At 41.5% G+C, this 17,926-nt stretch overlaps 1 protein-coding gene and 1 pseudogene across 1 annotated transcript in view; one reads left to right on the forward strand and one right to left on the reverse strand.

Moving 5' to 3' along the window:
* CASP8 (caspase 8) overlaps positions 1–17,926 on the reverse strand; it is a 79,124-nt gene that overhangs the window by 32,999 nt on the left and 28,199 nt on the right. The window lies entirely within an intron of this gene.
* LOC132671762 (small ribosomal subunit protein eS27-like pseudogene) lies at positions 13,580–13,935 on the forward strand (annotated as a pseudogene).

Below are 17,926 nucleotides of genomic sequence, written 5' to 3' on the forward strand. Positions count from 1 at the left end.
GGACTTGAACTAGAGGACATTAGTCAAAGACAAATACTAACCACGAAACAAAAATCCCTGGAATGTGCATATTCTTTTGTTGCTTCTTTATTAAAAAGTTATATATAACTGACCCACAGTCCAGGCGGTCTGGTTTGTGGACCCCTCTTAGCCTTTTTTTTTTTTTTTTTTTTACATTTTATTTATTTTTGAGAGACAGAGAGACAGAGTGCGACCAGGGGAGGAGCAGAGAGAGACGGAGACAGAATCTGAAGCAGGCTCCAGGCTCTGAGCCGTCTGTCAGCACAGAGCACAACTGGGCCCAAACCCACTAACCTGTGAGATCATGACTTGAGCCGAAGTCTGAGGCTTAACCAACTGAGCTACCCAGGCACCCCACCTCTTAGCCCTTTTTGGCTCTGGCAGCCAGCCTTGGCTCTGGCCGTAGACTCCTTTTAGGGAGTGGTAAGAGAAAGGAAAAGAGATTGCATTCCAATCATTATTTCATTCCCTTCAACGAGCTATCTAAAACTAAAACTAGCTATCTAAAAGTTTTTAACTGTTGGGATTTTAAGTCTTTTGATTTTTGTTTCAATATTGAGATGATTAGACAGTCATGGGCAGATGGAAGAGTTTATAGTCACTGATTTCAATATGTATATTCTGCAACTTGCTGGTTACCAATACCTGCCCCCTCTACTTTCTAAAAGAAACTACTGCAGAGAGGAATACGTACCACTGATCTAGAAAGGAGGAAACTGAGGTCAATGTTGGGCCAATATTTATGTCATCAGCCTAACTTTTTCTATATTTTCTTGAAAGCCTGAGCCTAGACAAGGTGAGGGTCCTTGTCTTGCTTCCCAAGAAATGGAGCACCTCAAACCCTACAGACAAATGTCAAGAGCCATTTAAAAAAAATTATTATGGTGGGGCACCTGGGTGGCTCAGTCGGTTAAGCGGCCGACTTCGGCTCAGGTCACGATCTCGCGGTTTGTGGGTTCAAGCCCCGCATCAGGCTCTGTGTTGACAGCTCAGATCCTGGAGCCTGTTTCAGATTCTGTGTCTCCCTCTCTCTCTGCCCCTCCCCCACTCATGCTCTGTCTCCCTCTGTCTCAAAAATAAACATTAAAAAATTTTTAAAAAATTATTATGGTAAAATATGTGTAACATAAAATTTACCACCCTAACCATTTTTTTTTAATTTTTTTAACGTTTATTTATTTTTGAGACAGAGAGAGACAGAGCATGAACAGGGGAGGGTCAGAGAGAGGGAGACACAGAATCTGAAACAGGCTCCAGGCTCCGAGCTGTCAGCACAGAGCCCGACGCGGGGCTCGAACTCACAGACCGCGAGATCATGACCTGAGCCAAAGTCGGACGCTTAACTGACTGAGCCACCCAGGCGCCCCCCATCCTAACCATTTTTAAGTGTACAGTTCAGTGGCATTAAGTACATTCACATAGCTGTACAACCATCACCACAATCCAAGAGCCACTTTTAATGACATAACAATATATTCTTTAGGCACAATGCAGTTTCCTTAAATTTAAATTTAAATTTCTTTAATTTAAGGCATTTTTCTTACTTTATCTCATTTGATCCTTGTCGGTAACCACATTTTTTGGTCCAAGGCAGGCAAAGCAGGTGTTACAAAAACATTTAGGAAACTGAAGCTCTCAGAAAGATGCAGTGACTGAGCTGGGCCTACACAGCTCCTGCATCTACATACAGCCCTAGCGACTGCTTCTTAAAATAGATGGGTGAATTGTTCTCCAAAATATATATTTTCTCTATTTTAAAAGAAGTCATTTCTCACTTTCCACAAAGGACATTCATTTTATTTGTTCCCAATATAGAAGGATTTCAAGAACATCTGTAATAGTAACAACTGCAAAGCATTCATTTTTTCTAAATGGGCAATGATTTTTTTTCCCTCAAAACTATTAGTAAAAATAATAAAAATATACACATCCTCAGTAGGACAGCTATTGTGCAGGCATAGGCAAGCCCCAGGTGAGACTGTCAAGAAGGCAAAGTGTGTGTTTGGTATCTTCCCCCACACAGGACACTCTTTCTTCCCCCAGAGGTATTGTCTCAGGCTCAGAGTCCATAGTCTGTTCCTACCAAATCCTGCTCTCAACAGACATTCAACCAGAATGATAACTCACTGCTGTGTTAGGAGGGTTAATGTAGTTCTTATTTATCTTTCTTGGGATATTCTATACAAAACCAAAAGTAAACATATATTTACCTTAACTTTAATTTGTGCACAAATGATTTGCGTATTTGTATAAACGTTTATGTGTTCTACAATTTTTTCACCTAAACCCATCTTGTAGCTCTCTTCACATCAGTACTTTATGAACCACCTCAATCCTCTATTACCACTCTATGCATCTAGGCTAAAGTTTAATACCGCTTGGGACAATGCATTTAAGTCAGAGTTCTTAAGAACTCTGAAGCCCATTTTGGCTTCTTAGAACAACAATGCTGAAGAGTAAAAATGCCGTGTTGACCCTGAGGCTGACCCTGGGAGCTGTGGCTGTTTGATTCACTCACAATCAGTGGCAGTTTGTGAGCAAAAGGGCTAGATTTTAGAAATGGGTCTTCTGCCACTAGGGTTTGGCATGTTATTTTTTCTTTTAGACTTTTTCTTTTCTCTAAAGGTATTCAGAAGGAGATTAAATGAAAGAGTCCTGATAATATTCATTCTACATAACATATTAGAGGTGTTGGTAACATTCATATTCACTCATTATTAAACAAACATTGGCTAAACACCCAGTGACAGTTCACTGTGTTAGAAAATAAAAAGAAAATGTCATGAGTAGACATAGAAGCTAGGTTATAAAATTAATTCTTTTGTAATTTACCATAGTGTTTTACAAACTTCTGGTTTCTGAGAAAATGAGTCACTTCTCATCTGACACAACATATAGGAGATCAGAACACGCCCCCCCAAAATATGCCCGTTTGGCGTAAGGATTATTTTGCGTTAGAGACAAATGAGAATCAACAGATGAATAAAGAAGCCTTCTGGAGCATCCCTTATCTGATTAAAAGTAGAAACTTTTGAGAAATGAAGACGGCCACAATCCCCTCTCCCAGGGAATTTTTATGACCAAGAAAAAGAAGGAAAGTTGGCACCAACTTAGTTTTCTCCATAGAGTTACCTTCCCAGTTTGCTGCTCTTAGAAGCCTAAAAGCCTTCGCCTTTGTCTTATCACTTCTGTACATAATATTCTGTGCTGAGATGCTATAAAAGGCCAAGTTTTAACCTTTTTGAGTTACCCATCACAGAGATTTCTCCCACTTGGTGTGCTCTGATGCATTAATAAACTGTTTTTCCTCTTTTTCATCTGTCTTTTATTGGTCTAGTTTTCAAGTACTCAGAGAAGGTAGGGGGGTAAAGGGGAAAAGTTTTTCCTTCTCTACAGTGTCAAGAAAGACCCCAAGGACAGATCAGAGGAGATGCAAAGTATCATGGCCAGGCCTGTTGTTTCCTCTTTCTTTGTGCAAGGGCAGTAAATGAAATTTTCCTGATAGTTCAGACTTTCAGCAAAATATCCACAAGTCAGGACAGTTGTATCTCCAAATAATAGAGGATATGCTAAACACATCCTCATAGTAATAAGAAAAGACAACATATTAGTCATGTCTTTTATTTTGTACTTTTGATGCTTTGACATTTTGAAGCCTTGCTTATCCTGGAAAGACTGCCACTCCCAGAGCTAGTTAATTCCTAGAGAGAGCAAACGAGCTGCCTGTGAGCAAGTCTTTCATATGCAAATCAATTAATCTGGAGTCCATATCCCCAACCACCTCTTTTATGAGATCTCTTACTCCAGGCCACTATTCCCCTGCCCTAATACTCTAGGCCAGGTACCAAATGACTAGGGACAGCCCCTTATATCCCAGGGCTCACTGAAATTATGGAAACAAATTCATCCTAAGCCTGATTACCCTATCTCACCCACTCCTTGTCTAAGAAATCACAATATGCCTGCATTTCCCCCTCACTCCCTCTGCCTCCTGACCAAGCTGGTGCTTTTCCATGTGGACCCAAATAGTGTGCCACTCCTCTTGGGATCCATGAATATAAACTCTCTCCTCAAGACAGTCATTTCCATATCTGCATGTCTTACCATACCTTATTAAAACAAATTGCAGTTACCCTTAAAACAGCCACACTGCTTTTCTGACATTTTCAATCCCATTCTGCATAGTCTACAGGAGCAGAAGATGAAGTTCCTTGAGAGAGAATCAGAGCAGAAGGTGTGAAAATTAACAAAAGGGAACCTCATTCTGAATGGAGTCAGGGGGCACCTGGGTGGATCAGTAGGTTAAGCGTTCAGCTTTGGCTCAGTTCATGATCTCATGGTTCATGGGTTCAAGCCCCAAGTTCGGTTCTGTGCTGACAGCTCAGAGCCTGGAGCCTGCTTCAGATTCTGTGTCTCCCCCTTTCTCTGCCCCTCCCCTGCTCATGCTCTATTTCTCAAAAAAATGAATAAATGTTAAAAAAAAATTTTTTTTAATCTCATGAAACTTAGGAATCTTAAAAAAAAAAAAGAATGGAGTCAGCAGGTTGGGAGAGCTCTCACCCCCTACTACACATTGTTAATTGCAAATCCAACAAGTAGAGAAAGATCTTGTACATGGATATTACTTTACCACCACAGCAGGAGAAAGGAAGGATTTCCTCCTTCCCCAGCAACAGCCCAGTCAATGAGAGACTGTCACAATTCAACCAATGAGAAGCCACTGTACTCCTAACTCCCAATTTACTGCAATAGGCTCTTTGTTTATAAAGACCCTCCCAACTTCCCCCTTTCCTCCATAAAAGAGTGTTTCTCTCCTTTGTTCTGCAGACTTGCCTATGGTTTTGTTATAGCTTGCTTTTTCTGGATTGCACTTCTCTATTCTTGAATAAACCCATCTTTTGCTGGTAAAATAACAGTTTTGTTTTTAAGGTTAACAAAGGACAACTGAAGCATGGGTAAGAGGGGGTCCAGTGGGAGAGAAAGGACTTGCATTTGTCAACAGTGTCCTAGTAAGGAGGGAGATGGGGAAAAATACTTAGTGTAAAGTTAGTATGATGTTATGATTTATAATAAATATATAGTATGGTCTTCATTCACTCTTCCTGGCTCACAGCACCCAAAACATTTGGAAGTTCTGATAACAATTATTAGAGCTTCTTTTGTTATAATATTTGGTCTTTTTTCATTTGTTCTGAAATTGCTTCAGAGCCATAATGGTGAAATGGATGTCTTGTTATTCATAACAAACCCCTTTCAACCACAACTGAGTTTAGTTAATGAGATGACTTTTGGAAATCCCCTAAGAATGGGGGAGCTGGTTGACAGGGGAACCAACCATGAATGCAGAGTTGGAGTTGGAGTCCCACCTCTTGACCTCTGGGGAGGAGGGAGAGGTTGAATTTTGAATCAATCACCAAAGGCCAATAATCTAATCATTCATACCTATATAATGGAGCTTCCATAAAAACCCGAAAAAGAAGGGGTTTGAAGAACTGCCAGGTTAGTGAAGATGCATCCATATGTCAGGCCCTAAATTCCATGGACACAGAAGTCCTGGTGTTTAAGATCCTTCTGGACCTCACCTTGTGTATCTCTTCATTTGGTGTTCATTTATTTCCTTTAATATCCTCTGTAATAAACTGGCAATCTAGTAAGTAAAATGTTTCTCTGAGTTTTGTAAGCTCCTCTAACAAGTCAGTTGGACCTAAAGAAGGGATTGTGAGAACCTCCAGTTTATAACCAGTCAGTCAGAAGTACAGGTAACAACTTGAACTTGCTATTGGCAACTGAAGTAGAAGGTGGGAGGAGCAGTCTTGTGGAACTGAGCCCTTAACCTGTGGGATCTGACCCTATCTTCAGGTAAGTAGTGTCAGAATTGAGTTAAATTTATGGAACATCCAATCAGTATCCACAGAAAGTGGAGTCAATGGCTTGGTGGTGTGGGGAGTGGGGGGACCACAACAGAGTTAGGGAACTGTCCACAAACCACCCTCACTTCTGATGCAATTGTACCTTTAGGGGGGTTCCCCAAAATGCCCTCAGGTTTGATCATTGAAAGCTGTTATATTCATGGTTGTGGTATTATTACATGGTTGTGATTGTGTGTATCTTATAAAGGATACAGATTAAAATTAGCCAAGGGAAGAGACAGATGGGGCAGAGTCCAGAAGGATTCCAAAAGCTGACTTTTTAGTTGTCTCCTCCCCATGGAGTCATGGAGAACATTAACTCCTCTCTGAGATGAAATGTGACAATATGCACTGGATACTGCCATTGAGGGAAGTTAATCTGAGCCTTGGTGTCCAGAGTCTTTACTGGGGATCTGTGGCGATCAGCCTGCCTGCCTCTCTAGTCCTTCTGGGAGATTGAGCTGATACCCAAAGCCCCCACCAAAAATCACATCTTTAAACTTTCTGGCATAGTCCAACTCCCCCAGGGAAGAAAAGGACATTCCAAGTCACAGAGATTACCTCCCAGAGGCCAAAGGCAAAAGTCAGCCCTCTTTTGGGGCAAAGTTCAATTTTTTATTAGATACTTAAATTGATCAGGGTGCTTGAAAGAAGATAAGACTTGCACTGTACTTCCTAACAGAAGGCTTGATGAACCACAGACGCTCAGAGGACCATTACAGTAAGCCCACTGAAGTGGAATGCTTTAGGAAGTTCTTGAAAGAGTCTCACTTGCAATCCCTGGTATTTGGGAGCAGTAGGAACATGTAGAGTGCTGCCTGCATCTGACTTGGAACATGAAGAAGGTAAGAAAATTATTGATGTTACCACTATTCAGCAGAGGGAAGCTAGGAAGGAAATAAGGTACAATTCAGGATTTTCTTATTGGACAAAAGTTGCCTGGCTCAAAATCTCTGGTTGGATCCCACCCAGAATAACTGGTTGCCAGATCCTTGATATTGTGGAGACCATCCCTATGGCTAGGAGCTTGATTGTGATGAGCAGGATTCTGTATTAACTCAAAAACTCCACTGTAACTGTGGAAAGTTGGAATTCCCCCACACATCTGTGTGTGATGTGTCAGAACCTGGATACCTGTTATGACAGTAGATATCAACTGCCAAGAGAGATCTACAGTTAAGTAGAATGACTTTTGCCTCTTTCCCTTGTCCCCCTGCACCACTCTGGGGGTGCCAGAAACTATGGAGTGGGTGGAGACTGAAATGACAAAGAAAAAAGTCCCTTCCCCTACTGAAGGTCCCCTAGCCAGGACTCACCCTTGAGCTAAAGGTAATGGAGATCCTTTGACTTCTGTTGAGATGGAAATTTTAGAATATCTGAACTAAATTTTTAGGAGGTGCAAATGGGTCATAATTATTAAATAATATCTTTCTTCTAACCAAAAGAGAACCAAAAACTGTGGGATCTGCCCAATGTTTAGTAAGGGTTGTCACAGATGTCTCATACCATCACTGAAAGTAATGGTAGAAGAGAAGATGGTAACATTGTGTGTCAACTATACTTCAATTAAAAATAAATAAATAAATTGGGGTGCCTGGGTGGTTCAGTCGGTTAAGCATCCAGCTCTTGACTTTGACTCAGGTCATGATCTCACAGTTCGTGGGTTCAAGCCCCACATTGGGTTCTGCACAGGCAGCACAGGGCCTGCTTGGGATTCTGTCTCTCCCTCTCTATCCCTCCCCCCACTCACATGCTCTCTAAATAAATAAATAAATAAAGTGATACAAGAAAAATAAAGGCAGTTCCTATCGGTAGGCCAGTGAGTTCAGGCCAATCAGTAAAATAAACACTAGTTTTTGGGGTGGTGGGGTGGTGGGGTGGTGTAAAAAGATCAGTGTTTGCCAGAACTTGAGGAAAGGAGGATGAGTAGTAGGTGGAGCACAGGGGATTTTTATGGCAGTGAAACTATTCTATATGATACTGTGATAGTGGATGCATGACATTTTGTATTTGACAAAACCAATAGAAGTGCACAATAACTGCAAAGACTAAATCCTAATGTAAAGTATGGACATTAGTTAATAATAATAATAGGGGCACCTGGGTGACTCAGTCAGTTAAGCATCCAACTTCAGCTCAGGTCATGGTCTCACAGTTCTGAGTTCCAACCCTGCATCTGACTCTCTAGCTCAGAGCCTGGAGCCTGCTTTGGATTCTGTGTCTCCCTCTCTCTCTGCTGCTCCCCCACTCATGCTCTTTCTCTCTCTCTTTCTCAGAAATAAACATTAAAAATAAATTTAAACAATCAAAAAAAATTAATATGTCAATATTGGTTCATCATTTGTAAACAAATGTACCACACTAATACAAGATGTTAGTAATAGAGCAAAGTGTGTGGAGAGAGAAAGGCTGGGGGGAGATATATAGACACTCTGTACTTTCTGCTCAATTTTTCTATAAACCTAAAACTGTTCCTTAAAAAAAAAGTCTATTACTTAAAAAAAAAAAGTTCTCACAGATTTATGATCCCTAATTAATGGATAAAGATGACACTGCAGTAAATTGAAAAAAGGATAATCTTTATATTAAATAATGACAGATCAACTAGATCCAGCTGTATAAAAATAAAATGAGCCTTTATCTCTTACCTACAGAAAACTCACACCCACATGGATCATAAATCTAAATATGAAAGGGAAAGCAATAAAGCTTTTATAAGAAACCCTAAGAGAATATCTTCCTGATACTGAAGTAAACGAAGGCTCTTATAGGACCTAAAAGTACTGACCACGAGGCAAAACCTGATAGGCTGGGATGTTTTAGAATTAAGAGCTTCCAGGGGCACCTGGGTGGCTCAGTCAGTTAAGAGTCTGACTTCAGTGTGGGTCATGGTCTCATGGTTCGTGAGTTCGACCCTTGCATTGGGCCCTGAACTGCCAGTGCAGAGCCTGCCTGGGATTCTCTCTCCCTCTCTCTCTTCCCCTCCTCCACTTGCACTAAATAAGTAAATAAATAAACACACTTAAAAAAAAAAAAGAATTAAGAGCGTCTGCTCAGCAGCATGAAGGCAGGCCAGCGAACAGGGGAAGAAATGTTAGGATGTGGAGCAATCTCCAAGATGCGTTGATAACAGGAAGGGGTGTTACACACAGGGCAGTCACCAGAAAACAGGCTGGCATCTCCTCTGCAGCCCAGCCCCATTTGATGCCATAGCTCTAAAGTGAAAAACCTTCAAATGATCTTCTGAGGGAAAATTTGCATCTTTCCTTGAGGTGACTATTAACGGACAGATTCACTCAAGCTGAAAACCTAAACTGATAATGTTGCCACTTGTGATCATTGTCACAGCCACCTCAGTCAGCCATGTCCCCATCTGTGAGGTACTAGAAAACATATATGTTGGTCTCTGCCCGGTTCCTGGCACAGAGGTCCTAAAACCTTAGAGATCCCTAAGTGCTATGAACACTAGGAGCATCTTTTGTTCTGATGAGGTGACTCTGGGTGGGCTGCTGGGTGGGGGCTTATCCCCAGAAAGACCAAGCCATGATTAGAAGCTTGGAGTTTTTAGTCTCACCCCCTCGCCCATCCTCCAGAAAGGGGAGAGGGGCTGGAAATGGAGTTAACAATTGATCATGCCATGAGGAAGACTCCATAAAATCCCAGTAGTGGGGTTCTGGGAACTTCCAGGCTGGCAAACACATCCACACCAGGAGGGTGATGCATCCCAATGTCATGGAGACAGAAGCTCTTGTGCTTGGGACCCTCCCAGACCTCACCCTATATATCTCTTCATCTGGCTGTTCATATGTATTCTTTATCATATTCTTTAATAAACTGGTAAACATAAATAGGTGTTTCCCTAAGTTCTGTGAGCCACTCTAACAAATTAATTGAACCCATTGTTCTGGATATTTGTCTTTATCTTGTTAATTATTTAAATAGTGGGAAAAAAGAGAAAAGTAATTACCATGACTAAGAAAGTAGGGTATCTAGACCTTAAAAATTGAGGCAGTTATTCATTAATTTATTGTGCAAGGGAATTCTGAGAAATCCAGCAACCCCTGGGGGAAAGTGGAGCTGAGGGCAAAGGACAGAGCCAGAAGGAAGGACCTTCAACCTGAAAACTACAAGAACTCAACTGGATTCTCAGTTGATATCAAGAGCAATGTGTAATTTATACATATTCAGTTCAAGGAAAAGTATCTTCTGGATGTCCCAGGGGCTAACAGCCTAGGAAATTCTAGAATAAATCAGTTCCTTCTTACAATCCTAAATAAACCTTACCAGAGGGCAAATGCAGGTGTTTCTTTCTGGGATGTGTTCTTGCCAAGAAACTCCTCCAAAAATATAATGAAAGTCAAATAAAGAACATTTGGCTAGCATACCCTATGAACACATCCTCCGAAATTTCCACAACCAGAGCAGACCCAGCAAATCAATGTGAAGAAAGTGAGGACCCAAGAAGTAAATGAGACACACTTTTTTCTATGCCATGGCAGCAGAATAGGCCATGATGCAAAGTGGAGAGAGCACAGGCCAGAAAGTGAGGTACCCCATCTTGAGTCTGTGTTGCACAATTCAGTTCTCAGTCCAATGTCTACATTCCCAAATAAGGGAGTTAGGGAGTTAGACTAGGCAATCATTATGAATACTTTCAGTCCAGGGGCACCTGGGTGGCTCAGAAGGTTGAGTGTCTGACACCTGACTTCAGCTCAGGTCATGATCCCAGGATTGTAGGATCGAGCCCTGTGTCGGGCTCTCACAGAGCATGGAGCCTGTTTAATTCTCTCTCTCTCTCTCTCTCTCTCTCTCTTGCCCCCCCCCTCGTGCACTCTCTCTCTCTCTCTCTCTCTAAAATAAAATAAAATACCTGCAGTCCAAATATTTAATGAGTATGTGACAATATGCTTTTTTTTTCATTCAGTGTCTTATTTTTCTTCCAAGGTTCCAGTTAAAACATTCATTCATTGGGTGGGGGAAATATATATATATATATATATATATATATATATATATATATTATTTGTTATTATGTGGGGGAAGAAGGTTTTATTATAAACCAGATACTGTTCTGGTATAAAGCAGAGATGGACACAGAAAAAAATCCTAGCCCTTGTAATGTGATTCAGTTTGAACTTTTTCTTGGTTAAAATGAGGAGGAACTTTGAGTTCTGAGACACAATTGCATAGATTCACTCTTCCCTGCTCTTCCCCCTCTAAGTGTAGCCAAATACCCTGAGGATAATTCAGCAATTACACAATGACTCTCAGAGGTACAAAAAAAGTAGCAGACTAGGGAGAGGTCTCAAGGTTTGAAGAAGGACACTCTGTGCTTTGTCCCGTAAGTTTTCTTTTATCTCCCATATATGCCCGACTGAGAACTGGACAGGGCTACAAATATAGAACCATCAGTGAACATTTTTTATATAGAACAAAATAAAGAGAAACAACAACAGCAAAAAGAAAAACCTGCTCTGTTTGGCCAAAGGTCTGAGAAAGGAGCAACCAACCAGAAAACTAGCAGGGACATAGCCCAATTCACACACCAGCAGTGACAGCTTATTTGCCATAGTGGCAGTGTCAGAGGAGATCCCTGCCCAACATCTGTGGCAGCTGCTGTGGCAGCTGGAGGCCCATGCCTCACTCCAAACCCAAGCAGTGGTTCCTATCCTGATGGTTCCCTGGATGTACAATGAGGAATTTTGAATAGCAGATGACAACACTGTTAACCATACTCAGAATTCTGGGTTTGTTAGTGCCTCTCCTGCTGGCTTCCAAACCCAATTAAACCTCCTCATGAGGTCAGGTGAATTGATCTGAGACACAATTCAGATCATAACTGACAAATTCTCAGGCATGGAAAAAGCAACTACTACCAAAATAGCACAACTTGATCAACAGAAAGAAAGGCAAAAATGATCTGGACAATCAGGTGAGGGTCTTCCCTAAGAGATCTCTGAGTTGGGTTACTCAATAAGTAGGTCTCAAAAGAAGAAATTGATGGATAGGCACCAAGGAACTTATGAGCAGGCAGCAAGCCATACGGGGCTTGACAGACCACGAGGATCTCATGCTGACCAATCTATGACAAATACAGACTATTCTATCCCTCCTGATGACCTAGATGAATCATAGAGTCCCAGAAGCTTTTACCCAAACCTCTCCATTTTCAAAAGTAAACAAGATTAGGGCTTAGATGAAGTCTTTCTGTCCTCAGGGGTTACTAGAGGCCATATGCAAGGTTAGTTTGATGAGAAAATGGGCAAGAATTTCACTTCAGGGGTCTTTTAGATACTGATGCACTGGTGACTATGGTCTCCCAACCCCTGACACCAATTTGACCACCAAACAGACAATGTGCTCTGGATTTGGAACTGAAGCCACTACCATCAGGACCTCGGTCCAAGCCCAACTATGGATGGTCCTTTTGATCCCATACCAACCTCCATTGTTACACCTTCACTACTAAATACATTAATGGTATTGATGTATTGTCTCTGTGTATCCCCAATCATCTTCACCCTCTATCCGGATAGGAACTGCTACTGTTAGAGCCATCTATCTTACTGGGGCATGTAGAAGACCATGAATCTGCCCAACTACCAGCACTCAGTGCTCTTGTCTCCCCAAAACAATATTGGCTGCCTGAGCTTAAGGAAGCCAAAGTGCTCTGTGAGACTCTTCATTCAATACTCTGTCTTTGTGTAAAACTTGGGATGCCTGGAAACTTACCATTGATTATAGGTGACTCAATGCCATAGCACTGCCCTTACACTGATGATACCTGACATTGTGACTGCTACAGAGGCTACTGACTAGGCTGAGGGAATTTAGTTTGTGACAGTTGACATTGCAAATGCCTTTTTCAGCATCCTTCCATCTGATTATCAGGATTATTTTTCCTTCATGTGAAATGAGTTACAACATATCTTTAATGTCATTGCACAAGGCCACCTAAACTCCCCAGCTATCTACCATCAACTGGTAGGCCATGATTTGGAAAAAGCCCTGCACCTGGAGGCTTTCTTAATGCCTCTTCCTGGTGGGCCCAAACAAGGACACCACACAGCAAGGACTGAACATCCTGTTGACCTTCATGGGGCAACACAGTTAGGCTATTAACTCAGATAAATACAAAGTCCTAATACCCCACTGAAATTCTCAGGTGTAATCTGGGCCACACAGAACCACATATTCCATTTGAGTTACAGATCTCAGCAACCTCCCCACTTGTGAATTGGAGCCTATAGCAAAAGGACACTGCTACAAGTCATAAGCTCTTGTTGGGCTTTTGGACCCATGAGCTCCTGGATTTGGCCAAAAATTACACACCCTTCAAGAGATAATTGTTGGCCTATTGTTGGATATTGGTGGATACTAAGTATATGATCCATATCTGTGAAATAATCTTAAGACCAGAAATCCAAATCATGTTGTGAGTCTGAGCAGAGGTCTCAAACTGCTGGGTATGGGTGGCTCAGGATCATCCATAGTAAAGTAGAAATTGTATGTACATGTGTGGACAAAACCACTTGGGGCCACTTGGGGCCTCACAACTACATAAAATGGTCTCAAGAATCCCCCTCTGCCCACCAGGCATATTGGTAGAGGAGCCACTGGCCCAGATATAAAGACCTCTCAGGAGGGGTGTCGCCTTAGAGATCGGCACTGGCTGGGGTGGCGAAAGGATCAACATGACTTTGGCTAGAGATTTACTCCACCCGTCCTTGGAAGAGGAAAAGAAAAAATATAAAAAGAAACAGCTAGTTCAAAGCTCAAATTCCTATTTTATGGATGTAAAATGCCCAGGTTGCTACAAGATTACCATGGTTTTAAGCCATGCTCAGATGGTGGTTCTTTGTGTAGGCTGTTCAACAGTGTTGTGCCAACCAATGGAAGGAAAGGCCAGACTCACAGAAGGGTGTTCATTTAGAAGAAAGCAACACTAATGATCACACAACCTCTTGAATTTGTGTTATATTGCAGAAAGCCTTATCAGTTCAATAACTCCAGTTAATCTACCAAGATAATGTAATTACGTTTAATTTTGTAAGGTATACAATAGTCATCTCCTATTTTGGTGTCAGCTTTTCAATAAAGTTTTAATTATGGGGAAAAAAAAAACCAACCTCTCAGAACTGCATGGACTTAGTTCACTGATGGTCCTTTACAGTTAGCTTCTCTCTGGCTAGAAGACAGTGCACCTGACTTCCAACCTGAAAGGCTTTGTCCCTTTGCAAGTGCAGAAGGAATGTTCAGCACAATGGGAAGAGCCTCATGCAGTATGGATGGCTCTCTAGTCCTCTTCGGTGAAAGAGTCCTACTATATTTCATTGATTTATGGGCTGTGCTAACAGCCTGGCTATTTGTTCAGGCCACTGGCAAGCCTCAAACTAGTATATAAAATAAGCCCCATTGTAGAAACAAAACATTTGGATAAAGATCAATTTGCTCTTAATATGCTTTTTGTTACCCACATAGATGTTCACCAGAGCACCTCCTAACCCGACAAGGAGAAACATAAACCAAGCATGGGCAAACCATGCTTGTCAACTAAACACAGACACTAAAATGTCCTTTACCTCAGAACAAGCAGATGTTGTGGATTCTGGATCCATGAGAGGGTGGCCCATGGGAATTCACACTAGACTAAGACTACACACATGGACTGTCTTCAGAAGACTTTGAAACTGCATAGAAAAGCTGTCCTGACTGCCATATCACAGACAAGGCAAAAAACCCTGCCCAGAGACACATTCCTGAGCCAATGGGTCAGATGTTGCAGGTAAATCATATTGAACCTCTCATCTCATCCAGAGGGTTTTGCTGGATCCTGACTGCAGTTGATACTCTCTGGATTTGGCCTAGACATTCCCATGTATTCCATTGACTCAAGCCACACTATCCAGGACCTACAAGCCCACATTTATTTCTTCCTCAGGTTTCCTGAGCACACTGAATCTAATAACAGCCCAAAGCCACATATCATGTGGCATATAATGGAGCTTCCATGCCCCCATATCATCTCCAAGTGACAGGGCTGATTGAGCATTTTAATGGACAATTAAAGGACAGGCTTAAGCAGCTGGTAGGAGGGGGTAAGATAACCCCAGGCTGTACTATGGTGAGGGGTGAGCAGGGGAGAAGTCTGGGCCTCAGGGCAGCAATTTCCTAAAAGGGCACTTGTTATTTGCACCATATGTTTGATCAGACTGTTTAGCCCTTTCCTCTAATTTTACACTTTTGGTCTCTGTGAGGAACAGTGCAAGGTCCTTCTATTCCCTTCAACCCCTTTCTGAAGACTCACATAGATGGGAATTTGGTTAGTTTCAGTTATACAAGAAATTAAACAAGGAGTGGGAGTCAGTAGCCCCTTCTTCATTTACCCTCCAGGGTACAAAGCATGGGTCTTTGTCTACAAGGTCTTTGAAGAGAATCGCCATTAACCTATCATTTTTAACCCAACATTTTCCTTAAGTTGGCCCTGCCACTTTGCCCCCAGTAGCCCCATGGGATGAGTATTGTATATAGAATAGAAATTTTTGTTGAGTCACAAGAGGATCCAAACCAGAAGATTTGGGATTCATTTGGGGGATGGGTAAATGGTGTCATCTTTGCTCATGGTACAGAACAGACTGCCTGCTTCATAGTCAGTGAGAAGTCCCTCCAACTGATAGGATGTGAGCCCCTTTGGACCTATGAGCTTGGTTATGCAGAAGTGAGAGATGAAAATCTAACCTCTCTCCTCTGCCACAGAGTAGCTTGTGTGACTTCCACATCACCAAATTTATTGCCACGCTCATCCCAGGAAGTTTTCCCTGCCCTACATTTGACAAATTGCTGGATGTGTCACCCACCACCTGACCACATAGATAAGCATCTGACTGCTATGCTGCTAAATACTACAAATGGACATTTCTCTAAATATGGACCTTTCTGTTACGTCAGGTACTCCTACCATATTACTCTGAACCCAAAGTATTGCTGCGATTGAATCTGACACTGAAAGCTCAAAATGCCTCCCTAGGTGTCAACTTGTCAGAAATGGGACATTAGGAACATCTTGGCAAAGAGACCTGGGATCCACCACTGGGACTATTTTTGACCTCAGTAGTGAAGGCCTTCTCCCCTACACTTGCCCCAACTTACACAGAATTTTCAATTCCATTCAAGGACTCTGCCCACTCACAGCACTTTGTGCACCCCTTTGGAATGTTATTTCTTTAGTGAATATCAGGCCTTCATCTGCCTTCCTCCTAGCAATGAAGCATGCATTTCATAATAAGAAACTTATAAATAGTCAAAACAGCCTCCCCCCAACCCAGGCTAGACATATCATACTACACCAACTAGGATGGGAACTCCAAAACCAGGCAGACTCTGGTTACTCAGGAGATTTACCAGGAGGCATTACCAACTCCAGGTGATTATTTCTACTGTCAGAGTCCTTCAATCAGAAAGGGTCAGGTACCACCTGAGGTCATCAACAGCACTACTTCAGCTTTCAAAGCACAACAGATCAGTCTCAGTTCCTTGGCCCAAGTAGTGTTGGATAACTACATAGCCCTTGACTCCTTATAGCCAGCCAAGATGAGATCTGTGCAACTGCTGGCACTTTGTGTTGTACCTGGATCAATGAGACTGGCAGAATAGAACAATCCATCACCAGCCTTAGGAAAAAAAATCTCCAGGATCTCTACAGTAAGCCCAAATGGAATATGGGACATCTTTTCCTAGCTTGGCAATGATCGAGGTTCATGATTACATTTAATCCTCTAGGCAAGTGCAATCATCCTCCTTTGAGTGGTATTGATTCTGACCTCAGACTAATTACCTGGTTCTTAACACAGTCCCTCAAAATCTGACTCATTCAGGCCCATGATGGGATAGTATATGTTTATTCCTTGGGCTGTAAAAAATCAAAAGATAGAGTTGAGGCCAAAATCCTATGTGTGATCTTTCAGGCCTGGCCATATGCAATTACAAAGGCTTTTCCTCTTCAAGAGCACAGGTAAGCTGCCCTCCCTACACTGGATATACATGCTAAATTAACTTGTTAAGTTGTCTAGATCATTAAATTGTCAAGGTCCTCCAGAACAGTGTGGAAAACTTTATCATGTTCTTGAGTTTAATGAGAATGCCTACAAAGTTTTCCTAGTATGATTTTTTACTTAGGTTTCTGACAGTTATTTTTTTTAATGTTAATGCCAGTATAGTTGACAGTGTTATGTTAGTTTCAGTTATACAATATGCTGATTCAACAATTCCATACATCACCCAGTGCTCATCATGACAAGTACATTCCTTAATCCCCATCTCCTATTTAACCCATCCACTCACCTCCCTCCCCTCTGGTAACCATCAGTTTGTTCTCTATAGTTATGAATCTGTTTCTTGGTTTGTCTCTCTCTCTCTCTTTTTTCCTTTGCTCATTTTTTTTTGTTTCTTAAATTCCACATATGAGTGAAATCATATGGTATTTGTCTTTCTCTTATTTTGTTTAGCATAATACTCTCTAGCTCTATCCATGTCATTGCAAATGGCAATATTTCATTCTTTTTGATGGCTGACTAATAGTCTATTGTGTATATATATATATATATATGCCACATCTTCTTTAGCCACTAATCAATCAATGGACACTTGGGCTCCTTCCATAATTTAGCTATTGTAAATAATGTTGCTATAAACATTGAGATGCATGTATCCCTTTGAATTAATGTTTTTGTATCTTTTGGATAAACACCCAGTAGTACAATTACTGGATCATAAGGTAGTTCTATTTTTAACTTTTTGAGGAACTTCCATACTGTTTTCCAAATTGGCTGTACCAGTTTGCATTCCCAGCAATAGTGCAAGAGGGTTCTTTATTTCCCACATCTTCACCAACACTTGTTATTTCTTGTGTTTTTTATTTTAGCCATTCTGACAGGTGTGGGGTGATATCTCATTGTCATTTTCTTTTGCATTTCCCTGATGATGAATGATGTTGAGCA

The sequence above is a fragment of the Panthera onca genome, chromosome C1 (genome assembly GCF_046562875.1).
Source record: "Panthera onca isolate mPanOnc1 chromosome C1, mPanOnc1 haplotype 2, whole genome shotgun sequence".
In the NCBI taxonomy this organism is placed as follows: domain Eukaryota; kingdom Metazoa; phylum Chordata; class Mammalia; order Carnivora; family Felidae; genus Panthera; species Panthera onca.